The 13,551-nt window shown below is 35.3% G+C and overlaps 1 long non-coding RNA gene across 3 annotated transcripts; it reads right to left on the bottom strand.

Annotated features, from left to right (window-relative positions):
- Positions 1-4,367: 4,367 nt before the first annotated feature.
- Positions 4,368-7,080, bottom strand: LOC110797627 (uncharacterized). Of its 3 annotated transcripts, none has more exons than XR_002535890.2 (3): positions 6,806-6,988; positions 6,619-6,703; positions 4,368-5,198 (listed from the first exon to the last, which is right to left on the bottom strand). It is a non-coding gene; the product is annotated as an uncharacterized lncRNA (long non-coding RNA). The 3 variants fall into 3 exon arrangements; XR_008923045.1 differs by having other exon boundaries at positions 4,368-4,667; positions 4,746-6,703; positions 6,806-6,978; XR_008923044.1 differs by having other exon boundaries at positions 4,368-6,703; positions 6,806-7,080.
- Positions 7,081-13,551: the final 6,471 nt, after the last annotated feature.

Here is a 13,551-nt window from a genome sequence, read left to right as displayed (position 1 = left end):
GTAATATTTAACCATGTTTATGCAAATTAGATTATGAACATAATAAGAGGCTCTGATACCACTGTTAGGTTATGATACATATGACAATACATAAATCATGCGGAAAAACCATAAAGCCAAGAAAGCATATTATTTACACATAATCATTTAGCATAATTTAGGAGAATACACTTTGTAGCGTGCCCTCCCTAGCTGCGCCCGAACCGAACAAGAACAAGTCTTTATGACTCCAAGTGTCGTCCCTCCGTAGATAGTCCACAGTGCGTCCGGATCCGCCTCAAGATTGACCAACTAGAATCGCCTTTAAGGTGCTAGGAATTTTCGGCTATTGTTGTCAAGTGTATGGCTGAATTTTCTTTCAAAAACTTACCCTTTGAATACTTCAATCGTGTCTGTAAATAATGACCCTAGGTACTTATTTATAGAGGTATGGAAAAGGAACTGGAATCCTATTAGGATACTAATTAATTTAATTAGAATCCTGCTAGGACTCTATTTAAATAAACTTTATCTAATAGGTTTAGGATTTAATCTTTTATCGAATCCCGATAGCTTTAGGATTCGCACACGAGCATCGCACGAGCACCGTACACCCGCGCAGGCCTTGCGGCCCACGCTGAGCGCACAGCGCTCGGCCCATTCTGCTGTCCGCGCGCGCCCATGGCTTCGGCTGGGCCTGGCTTGCGTTGGGCCTGGTCGAGGCTTTGGCGTGTGTTGGTGATGCGCGTGGCTTGCTGGGCGATGGCCTGGCTTCGTGTTGGGCCTTCGTCTAGCGAGCCTCGTCCGATGCTAATTCGTACGATACGCTTCCGATTAAATTCCCGATTTCGGAATTCATTTCCGATACGAACAATATTTAATATTTCCGATTCCGGAATTAATTTCCGTTTCGAACAAATATTTAATATTTACGTTTCCGGAAATATTTTCCGATTCCGATAATATTTCCGATTCTGAAAATATTTCCGTTTCCGGCAATATTTCCGATTCCGGCAATATTTCCATTTCCGATATATTTTGCGATACGTACCATGTTTCCGTTTCCGGCAACATCTACGAATTGGATAATATTTATATTTCCGATACGATCCATATTTCCGTTTCCGGCAATATCATCGTTTCCGGAGTATTCATTTCTTGCTTGTGACGATCTCAGCTCCCATTGAAACCAAGATCCGTCGATTCCGAATATCCATAGATAGAGTATTTAATGCCATTAAATACTTGATCCGTTTACGTACTATTTGTGTGACCCTACGGGTTCAGTCAAGAGTAAGCTGTGGATTAATATCATTAATTCCACTTGAACTGAAGCGGCCTCTAGCTAGGCATTCAGCTCACTTGATCTCACTGAATTGTTAACTTGTTAATTAATACTGAACCGCATTTATTAGACTTAACATTGAATGCATACTTGGACCAAGGGCATTATTTCCTTCAGTCTCCCACTTGTCCTTAGGGACAAGTGTGCATTTCCTAATTCCTTTGTCACTCGATGCTTGCTCTTGAACATAAGGTAAGAGTTGTCATCCTTATTATGTCCAGAGGTGTTTCTCGGTTTCAGAGTTCAACTGAGCAAATAAGCAGATAATCATAGCCTATGATTCATCCGAGCACGGCCATGAATTTCACAGTTTCTAGCTCTCCGAGTGGCCTTATACAACTTTTAAGCATCTCATCCCGATTTATGGGAGGAAAATCCCAATCTTGCGATCTTGAGATTAGACTTCGTTTGATAGGTGATTACCTGAGCGTTGCCTTTATAGCCTCCTTTTACGGTGCGACGGTTGGTCAACGTCAAAGCAACCAGTTCTCAAACAAGTAATCTCAAATCACTCAGGTATTGAGGATTTAGTGTCTAATAATTTTAATGAAATTTACTTATGACAGATTTTCATCTCTTACAGTAAAGTTTCATAGGTCTGTCCGATACTAGTCTTCCCAAAATAAGTATCTATGCAAATGACATTGCCATGTCCACATAGTTCAAGAAACAGAACTACTAGTCATCTTGCATTCTAGTCGTCTAACGTTTTCTATGCGTCCAATTTTATAGAAAACTCCGACCAGGGACCATTTTCAACCTTTGACATTCAAGTTCACTTGATAGACATTTCTTAGTCACAGGACTGGTCCTGACAGTCTATCTTGAATATATCGTCAAATTGAAGGGACTCATCATTTAATACTAAACCAAGATTAAATGGAATATGAAAATACATTTCATATATGATAAATGTTCAACCCCAATGTTTTACAACCATGGGCCTCAAACCCATCTTTAAAACAGTTCATGGAATTCAAAGCTATGCTTGATTTCCAGTGCTACAATGTGAGTGTTGCTTTTCACTTGTTGCATAGGTTTAGTTATCATGCTTTGCCAATCTTAATATCCTTTTCATCGAATGTCTTTTCGAGATAGGATGATAAGATCTTTTGAGTGTGTTTAGTTTGTGATCTATTCTTTCTAGCTACAAGAGTGGTTCTACACATTTTGCAATGAAGAACCATCAAGTCAGCAGACATGTGATCTACCCAAGTTCAGTGAAGAACTCTTTAACTTAAACAACCCTGTTTCGTTGCTTCTTAGGCAATAATTACTTTTACTTCAACTTTATAGGTTGCTAGTGATGCTTTGTTTGGAATTACTTATCCAAGCAGTTCACAGATATGTGGAATACTTTCCAGCTGTATCTTAGAACATAGAAATTAATATTTTAATATCCCACGCAACAACTCATGGTCTCCAATCCATGTTGCCATTTCAAAACACGATGCTCTATAGCTCGTCCTTATCAATGGTTAACTCCAAAGGGTCTTGCTTGATCCTTTGCCAGTGCTTATGCGTGTAGCATCAATATTTAGCATATCTTTATTTCCTTGAATCAAGGACTATTCCTATGTACCTTTTCAAGTACCATAAGTATTCTTGATCTCAATCTAGTTGATCTTTACTTAGATCAATAGAGATTGGTATATGTTCTTCATGCCTAAAGTCATACGATACGTTTTTGGCGATCCTCATATTATATTCTTTGACATATAATATAGGTTAAGAATCTTACTTAGATCCTTTGATGTTTAAATTAGTAAATGATTATACATAGTTCAAACATTCTTTACTTAGATTTATTCACATGGGTCGAATATCTCCAATGGAGTATTTCGTGTTTGATTTAGTAATTGCCATTACTTAATCCAAAACAATATTATAAGATCTTTGTAAATAGATCTTAATACCCAGTATGTACTAAGTTTCGCCATGGTCCGTCATTGATGAATAATTTCAAATCTAAGTCATTAGCATTGTTATTTCACAATAGAGAGATATGTGTGTGATACACATAGGACCAATTAAGTTTTATGTACTCCCACTAAACTTCTTATACATCTATAAGAATCATGTACACTTTATGAAACTAAAATTCTTATTAGCTTCACTAAAATACAATTCCAATTCCCAATTGCTTGCTTAAATCTGTACTTAGATTTCTTAAGCTAGCATTCATTTCAAGCATTATTTGGATCCACAAATCCTATGACATGCCATGTACATAGTTTTCTTCCAACATTTGACTGAGGAATATGTTTTGTCATCCAATTGTCATATGTACCAATATGTAATTATTGCTTGATTTATAGACTTGTGCATTAAGATTATGCATAAGGTTTCAACACAATCCATGCCATGAATTTTCTTGTAACCTTTACCAACTAATCTAGCTTTGTGTGTGAACACAATTTCATGTTTGATGGTTTTTATCCTTAAAACAAACTTGCAACCAATAGGTGTGAAACTATTCTTGCAAATCAACAAAATTTCAATTTTGTCATCAAAACATTGAGTATGTTTTATGGCCTCTAACCATTTAAAACATTTGAGTCTATATATGGCCTCTAACCATTTTAGGGAATCTGGGTTTCGTCATAGCTTTCTTACAGGTCACAAACTCATTAATCTACATAATAGTTTGACTGCAACACTACTACAAAAAGTGGCTAAAAAACCATACCAAATAGGCCTAAGAGACCAAAAATAGTATGGTTTATATCTCAATGGTCTCTTTGCATAAGAAACCATACTTTTAGTGTGGTTTGTTAGAATGAACAGAAAAACCAGACTTTTAAGATACATGGTTTCTTATATGTCTTTAATTTTCAAAAAGCATCAAGGTAAAGAAACCAATTTCTTAAGAAAAATGGAAAACCACATATGTAAGTAGTGTGGTCTCTTTGACCATTAAATTTGTTTTTTTTGTAATTTGTTTTTTTGGGAAGTTAACTTTTGTAAACTGCCCATGATCTATGCTTAAAATGTCGTAGAAAACTAATTCTAACAAAATGCCAAAGCTTATAGTAAAAATAAATTTCAAAAAAACATTATTTCATTTCATCTAAAGTTTTCAATCTACAAAACTAATGAGTACAAATTAATACAATTAAAAATTATATATCTATCTCAAAAATACAGAAGTATACGACTATCTGAATTTGAATGATACTCAATATGTTCTTAAATAAGCCACTAAATTTCACTAATTCTCTACTAAACATAAACTATTTTCTCATCATGTGTCTTAGGTTTTCTCTCTCCTCCAGAGGATGTGACATTCGGGTAGGTGCTTGCACCATAACATTGCCCCCTTTGTCTGTAATCTCCCTCCGACCTGTATGAAGTTAAAACAAAGATAAACCAGCAAATCCATCAGATATAACAAATGAAGGAGGAAAGGAATATACTCAACTCCATCTCATCGTCTTTGGTTCGTTCTAAGGCTTCTACTTCTCCTTTAATCTGCATCAATTTTGTGTCAAAGAAATTTCCAAATAAAACTTTCACCCCTTTGGTTTCATAGCAGTACTACGAAAACTGCATCACCAACAAGGCAATGACTATCAACAAAAGCAACATAAGATGGTGTTTTTCCTGTTGCCCTAATCGTTCATTATAATATCAACTCGGTCATACTGACAAACTCCTACACTTGAAAATCTAGACCCGAGATCAATTCCGATTGCTGGCCAGCCCCAGTTTTCTTCCATTCTTCTACAACAATCTTCAGAAATAAGCTGAAAAGAACTTCTGAAAACAGCAAAATATTAAGTACAAACCTCACTTGATAGTTTACTAGGACAACTGCATTGCTTTGAGCGGATAATTAAGTGATCTCGTGCCATGAAACACCATCAGGAACCTTCTATATTACACACACAAAGAATCCTAATCGTTAAGGAAACAAACTTACAAAAGCAACAATTCTGTAGACTATAACAGTGAATAAACAAAGAAATAACAAACAAGGGAAAGCAAATCTTAGTTTCACAATCAGTGTTTCCTCACTAAACCGCCACTAAGTATCTATAACATATTCTGTAGTCTAGAGTGTATTCGCCTACAAAAACTGATTGATACTAGACGCACATGAAAGTATCTTCAAAAAAAACAAAAACTTAAAGTAAATGTCAGCAGAGAACAACACTAAAAATTTACTAATAAAATCACAGCCACAGATGTAACACGTTGCAAAATTATGATCCTAAAGGAGAAAATCTGGGACAAAACTACTCGGCAATTTTAGCAAAATCATACCACCGAAGTCTACCGCACAGTGACTATGTCATCGATCTTCACAATCATCCTAACACACTGCCAAAGAGATTGCACTTGTACTCACCAGCAATGGATGAACCTCATTCTCCTCTAAGATATTAGTGATCTCCCCCTTCCTTATATTGATCCTAGCATTGATCTTTGGACTACTCTATGAAGTTTTTATTGCTTTCTCATCATCTTTTCTACTCTTCTTCAAGATATGCGGATGGTTTTCCCGGGTTAAGGACATAAATTGGAGTGGAATGGAGCTTGATTGATTTTGCATTCATAATATAATTCAACTTATTTTCAGGATGGAGTGATAACAGATCTTCAAGAGACAAAGGATGTTATTGTAAAGGCATCTGACTTACCTTTGTCAATACTCATTGTTGGAGTTGGAGGAGCCGACTATAAGGAAATGGAGGTATGTATAGTTGTATACACTATAATAAGCAAGTCTTGGGTGTATGGTTTGATACTTGACAGTAATATACGAGTATAAGAATTATGTTCTGTAAATCCTTCAAACTTTTCTTTTTTGCAGTTTTTAGACGGAGACGAATGAGAAAGGCTCGAGAGTACAACTGGGTGTGTTGCATCTCGTGATGTCGTGCAATTTGTCCCATTTCGGGATATCCAGGCTTAGTAATTTTATCTTTGAGCCTGTTAAATACCCAGTATTTGGGCATGCTTGTTTCTCAACTCAGTAACAATAGCAATTGGTATAATTATGGCAACGACACTTGATAAATGCAAACGATGCTATCATAATTCAAAAAACCTAGCCAGTCTATCAACAAAATTCATCTTTCAATTTGTTGAATAAAAAAATATCATCTAATCTAATATCCTTGGCAACTATTTTTGCTACATCAATCCAAATCAAGAGCTACTAACTACTTGATGAAAAAATAATTCTCTCAATCCAAATCAAGAACTACTAACTACTAACTACTTGATGGTTTAAACTCAAAAAGCATAGATTCAAGTCAATTAGACAGATCTGAAGGATTATAATGAACCTGAGAAAGACCATCTTCTCTAACATTCCCCATAGCTTTCTCTAGCTTTTATGCGGCTTCCGTTATGGCTGATGATCGACCTCACCTTGTACCGCCAAAAGAAAAGTAATGAAAACTTAAGGATGAATTGAGATCGAAAATAAATAAGTATAAAAATGGAAGAAATAATTTAAGGTTGAAGGAGTACCTGTCCTGCCATTGTTGAGTGTTGCAACATGAGATTTGCAAGAAGAAACAGAGCTTCGGTCGCCAAGACGCGAGGAGGAGAGAGTGAGAGAAAGATGAAGAATAGCGCAGAAACCCTAGGTGTTGATGCTACCAATTTTAAAATAAACAATTTTTTGTTTTTGGTTTTTTAAAATTTTATGTTTTTTTTAATTTGTATTTTGTCATTTATACGAAGTTCAATTATAAAAATTCACAACATTTTTTTTTTCCTTTTTTCTTTTTAACAAAAAAGTCACAAAAGTTAGATAATAAATAAAAGTGCGACCACTTTTTATTTAGATGTGGTTTCTTTGTCCTCTATGTCTTACTCAATTATTCAAAAAATATTTATATTTATCTAAGAAACCACATTTCTTTATTGTTTGGTATCTTTTTAATTTTCTAAGAAACCATAGTTCAAAATTGTATGGTTTCTATATATAAGAAACCTATAAAGTGTCTTATATGGTTTCTTATTAATGGTTTCTTAGCTAGTTTTTGTAGTAGTGCAAGTTGTAGGTTTCTTCGCTATCTAATAGAATAATTGCATAGTTTCAGTGACTTGAACTCTATGCCTACTTGGGTATAGAATATCAAACAATAGAATATCAATAGCCACTTAAAAGTCCTTTGAATATTCTGTTCTCCTTGAAGCACTTGTAAAGTCTTCTTAGAGATGTCTATTCTTTAAAGCCACTTCTAAAGTCCTTAAGAATAAGTGTTCAGATTTTTTGAAGAACTTCGAAAAGCCTCCGGAATGTCCGTTTTATGTTTGTTGTTCGCCTCGAAGACTTTCGAGGTCTATTTTCTCCCACTTGTCATTTTGGAAACGAATCTTCAAAAGGACATTATTTCGAGCAAACAAACATTATGTTCTCAAAAATTCGTGGTAGAAACAATACCCTTGTGTCTCATTTGAATAAATCACAATGAAACATATATCTATACTTGGGCCTTAGTTTGTTGAATAACAAACACTAAGCTCCCACTGAGTTTAGGAACTCTTTAGATATATTATGAAAAGATATTCTGAAATTACTTTTCAATAGCTTTGACGAATTTGGTTTAGTTTGGTGGTAGTTGAGCATTTTGTTTTAGAAATTATAGGAAAAGTCTTTATGATTCATCATTGATCGAATCAAGTACTAATTGACTTCGATCATTCCAACTTAGATATGTCATATCTTATGGAGCTAGATTGTGAATTTTACTACACACAATCATTGATGATCATTCTTGACTTAAGTAATCATCAACATGATCTAACCTAGATCTTTATGATTTCTTGCCAAGTGGGATTTATACTTCTGAATCTTTGAACTAGCCAAACAGATTCAACTTATATCACATTTGAGTAAATAAACCTATATTCACTCAAATCCATGTGAAATAATAAAGTCATAAAATCTTTCTTTAGCTTTGAACTCTTTTGTCTAGGCGTTCTAACAATAGTTCATATCTTTTGTTACTTTCAACAAGTAAGACTAGCTTGTCTTGAATTGATCTAGAAATCAATCAACTTTCAAAAGTCCATCGAAATAGAGCTTATGAATGTTAACTTGTTGATATGGTCTAAGCAACAATGCCAAAGATTAGTGGAACTCAAATCAAGGGGTTGATTTGAACCTAGTAAAGTTTTTATTTAAAGAGTTGTTTGTTTTAATCAAGCATATTGACTCAACCCGTAAATGACCATTTCATTCAAATAAACAAACAAACAAGCATTGTTTTCGTTCTTCTGAATGTGAGTATTTCTGTGTTTGAAGCAGAAATTTAGGTATGTTGATTATGGAACAAAATAGCCATTAAGTTCCAGCCTTTGAAAGGACTTAAAACAAACTTAGATGACCCTACAACTAATGTAGCATTGCCATGCTTCATTTCCCACTTGTAGGTCATTAGTGTATCCTAGCTTCCATTGTTTGAGTTATTACCGAAGTAAGAACCTCAAGCGGTATATGATACCAAAGAAGTTTGATTGCTAGGTCACTTCTCTTTAAACATAAACTTATAGGTAGAAACAAAATTGAAAATTCCTTTCATTTGTTCCTTTGTTTTCCTATTTCTTGTACCTTTTCTTATAGTCTTAAGAATTGAATTCTTTAGTGTTGACTTTTATACTTTGTTAGACATGTCCAATGTCACTCCAACAAGGTTCTTACTATTTAGTTTATGTTGAATATTTTCAACTAGATGATCTTACCAGAAGCTTCTAAAGTCCTCTAAGCATCGATCTATTCGAATGTCTAGGGACTAGACTCATTCGAGAATTAAATGGACAAAGATGTTAGGTTGTTAACCATTGGTAAAGCTGAGCGTTTAAACTCAATGCTTTATGATCTCAAAACTACATTGTATTTTGAATTCACAAGCACCAATCGGTTCGCCATTCGAGTTTGATACTCGAAAACAACCATAAAAGTCACTAAAAGAAACGTACATTTTAAATTGCTCATTTTCTCTCATTTCCGTGAATCGTTCTTGGATTCACTACCAATCGAGGAAATTTACTGTTACCTTTCTAAAAGGATTTACTGCAGTGCAAGATATTTAATTATAAACAATAATTAAAACATACATTGAAGCATGCAAAGTCTAAACATTTATCATGAATAATAACTTGAAAATTAAAGCAATCATGCAATTCAAACAAGTTATTAGCATTTTATTCGAATTTATTGTTCTGGAAGGTGTGAATAAAATGATTCCAAGACCCTAAAACCATTGAAGAATTAAGCACAGTTTGTCGACTCAATCCTAAAACATTTTAGGTAAGCAAAAACCTTTTGCTAATAGTCTAGAAACTATTCTTGGTTGATAGGTACGTCTAAGAACTTATTAGGTAAACCTATCGATTTTGCCACGACATAAAAGGACTCCTTACTTATATCGTTGAGTTTCACCAAAACTAACATGTACTCACAATTATTTGTGTACCTTGCCCCTTTAGGACCAATAAGTAACACCTCGCCGAGCGAAAACTATTACTAGATTGATGTAAAGGATATCCAAGCAAGTGTATATTTTGGCATGACACCTTTTAACTCAATTTTTAAGTTTAGAACTTAAGGCTCTTACTATGTTGGTTAGATTTTAAGTGAACTAAAATCCTTAATCATGCAACATAATCAAGCCACAATCTCATGCATAATTAAGACATATTTAAGGCAATAAATAACTTAAAGCATGCATAAGATAAATGTGATCTAGTATGGCCCGACTTCATCTTGAAGCTTCAACTTCAAAGTCCGTCTCGAAAATCTCCGTGGGAGGCACCATTTTTTTCAAATAGGATAAGCTATAATTAAACTAATTACAACTATTTGATGGTACGCAGACCATATTTGAATTGAAAAACAATTTTGGTACTTTAGACCAATTACATTCAAATTAATGGTACGCAGACCATATTTTCTATCCTATTTAGGCCATACTAGTCACTTCATAACCTGCAAAACAGTACATATACAATATATACCATTCACCCATTCATTATCATGAATGGCCCACATAGCTGGTTAGTAAAACACGTTATGCATCACATAAATATTTGCAGCAATTAATCAAGGGCACCAATAATCTACAAATTATTCAGTCCTTATTAATTCTAATCAAGTTGTTTTAACCTTAAGGATTTGTAGACCTAATCAAGAGTTTATGACTAAAAGGGCTCCCACTTAAACCAATAAATTCATATGCTTTACTAATTTTAAACATAAAAATGTATTTCTAGTCTAACCGGAAACATACAAATTTAATTAAAATTTAAAGCTCATATAAATTTATAATTGAATCCACATATTTAATTTATTTTCAGTCGTATTTAAATTAATTCATGATTTTAATTTTAGTAAAATAATTAGAATAAATGAAATTTATTATAATTATAATATTCAAAATTAAAATCCAAGAAAATAACTTAAATTATTAATTTTAAAATTAATTAAAATTACGTAAACTGAAAATTTCAAATTAAAATTTTAAAACGATCTAATCGTAACATAAGGTGCGCAACATCATCACGCAACGCACAGCCATAGGCCACACGCACGCAGCCATCGCTGGCCATGTGCGCGCAGCCTATGTGTTGCGTCGCATCCATCGCTGCACACCATCGCAAGGCATCATCGAAGCACGCTCGCTGCTCACCATCGCTGGGCGCGCGCCAGCGCTCGTCGCACGCGAGCCTTCGATGCAGTCGTAGCGCTCGTCGCACGCGAGCCAGCGCTCGCTGCGCGCGAGGCTTCGATCGCTGGGCGAGGCAGTGCGCGTTGCACGCGACTGCTCACTGCCTTGCTCTCGCCCTTGCCCACTCGCCCATCGCACATAGCACATGACACAAGGTAGGGCTGCTGCCTTGTGCTCGTGCACCATGGCCTTGCTCGCTGCATTCGTACCGCATGGGCGACGAGATCCATTGCTCGTCGTCGCATGCCCGCACTATACAACACCCCTTAAGGATAACACGTAGCATCCATTGCTTTGTGCGTGCAAGTTATATGAGCGAATCGCATAAAAATTAAAAAATTTATTTTCAAAATTAATGACAAATTAATAAATCATATTAATTTCATAATTTTAGGGCGAAAAAATCGAAAATTTATTAATTAATTGATTTCCGATTAACATGGATTCAAGTCTAGGTCATAAAAATTTAAAATTTAACACAAATTTACAATTTTTATGGTGGTTTTTAATCATAGGTATCTAATTAAATTACTAACTAATTATGAAAATCAAATTAATTCTAAATTATTCCAATTTTCAACAAATTAATCATAATTACAAATTAGATTGCATAATTAACAAGGCTAGGCATTCAAACTTGTTAAACATATACAGTAGGTCAATCAAAAATTCAAGATTTAACAACAAGAATCGCAAATATTTAATTTAACATCTTAAATTTACAAAATTTTGCGTTCGAAAAACTAAAACCTCCGAAAAGTCATAGTTAGGCTTCGAATTTGAGAATTCTGGGTTCGGCCGAAAAAGACTTTTTTTGTCAAAATTTTAGAATGCCTTTTACACGCGGAATTGACACAAAAATCACTCGATTTGGATGAGTAACGAAGAAACTGCCGAAAACCTGCGTACTTATAATTAAATAAACGCAATTTGCAATTAATTAACAATTACGAAAATTAATCACCCCTTTTAATTCTTGCAAATTTGTAATATTTAACCATGTTTATGCAAATTAGATTATGAAAATAATAAGAGGCTCTGATACCACTGTTAGGTTATGATACATATGACAATACATAAATCATGCGGAAAAACCATAAAGCCAAGAAAGCATATTATTTACACATAATCATTTAGCATAATTTAGGAGCATACACTTTGTAGCGTGCCTTCCCTAGCTGCGCCCGAACCGAACAAGAACAAGTCTTTAGGACTCCAAGTGTCGTCCCTCCGTAGATAGTCCACAGTGCGTCCGGATCCGCCTCAAGATTGACCAACTAGAATCGCCCTTAAGGGGCTAGGAATTTTCGGCTATTGTTGTCAAGTGTATGGCTGAATTTTCTTTCAAAAACTTACCCTTTGAATACTTCAATCGTGTCTGTAAATAATGACCCTAGGCACTTATTTATAGAGGTATGGAAAAGGAACTGGAATCCTATTAGGATACTAATTAATTTAATTAGAATCCTGCTAGGACTCTATTTAAATAAACTTTATCTAATAGGTTTAGGATTTAATCTTTTATCGAATCCCGATAGCTTTAGGATTCGCACACGAGCATCGCACGAGCACCGTACACCCGCGCAGGCCTTGCGGCCCACGCTGAGCGCACAGCGCTCGGCCCATGCTGCTGTCCGCGCGCGCCCATGGCTTCGGCTAGGCCTGGCTTGCGTTGGGCCTGGTCGAGGCTTTGGCGTGTGTTGGTGATGCGCGTGGCTTGCTGGGCGATGGCCTGGCTTTGTGCTAGGCCTTCGTCTAGCGAGCCTCGTCCGGTGCTAATTCGTACGATACGCTTCCGATTAAATTCCCGATTTCGGAATTCATTTCCGATACGAACAATATTTAATATTTCCGTTTTCGGAATTAATTTCCGTTTTCGGTATTAATTTCCGTTTCGAACAAATATTTAATATTTCCGTTTCCGGAATTATTTTCCGATTCCGATAATATTTCCGATTCTGACAATATTTCCGTTTCCGGCAATATTTCCGTTTCCGGCAATATTTCCGATTCCGGCAATATTTCCATTTCCGATAATATTTTCCGATACGTACCATGTTTCCGTTTCCGGCAACATCTACGAATTGGATAATATTTATATTTCCGATACGATCCATATTTCCGTTTCCGGCAATATCATCGTTTCCGGAGTATTCATTTCTTGCTTGTGACGATCTCAGCTCCCATTGAAACCAAGATCCGTCGATTCCGAATATCCATAGATAGAGTATTTAATGCCATTAAATACTTGATCCGTTTACGTACTATTTGTGTGACCCTACGGGTTCAGTCAAGAGTAAGTTGTGGATTAATATCATTAATTCCACTTGAACTGAAGCGGCCTCTAGCTAGGCATTCAGCTCACTTGATCTCACTGAATTATTAACTTGTTAATTAATACCGAACCGCATTTATTAGACTTAACATTGAATGCATACTTGGACCAAGGGCATTATTTCCTTCATTCTATCCTAGGCAAAGGATACTTATTCTTGATCGTGACCTTATTGAGCTCCCTGTAGTCTATACAAAGCCTCA

Source organism: Spinacia oleracea, chromosome 6, assembly GCF_020520425.1.
Source record: "Spinacia oleracea cultivar Varoflay chromosome 6, BTI_SOV_V1, whole genome shotgun sequence".
NCBI classification, from domain to species: Eukaryota; Viridiplantae; Streptophyta; class Magnoliopsida; order Caryophyllales; family Amaranthaceae; genus Spinacia; species Spinacia oleracea.
This window is presented reverse-complemented; position numbering and strand designations above follow the sequence as displayed.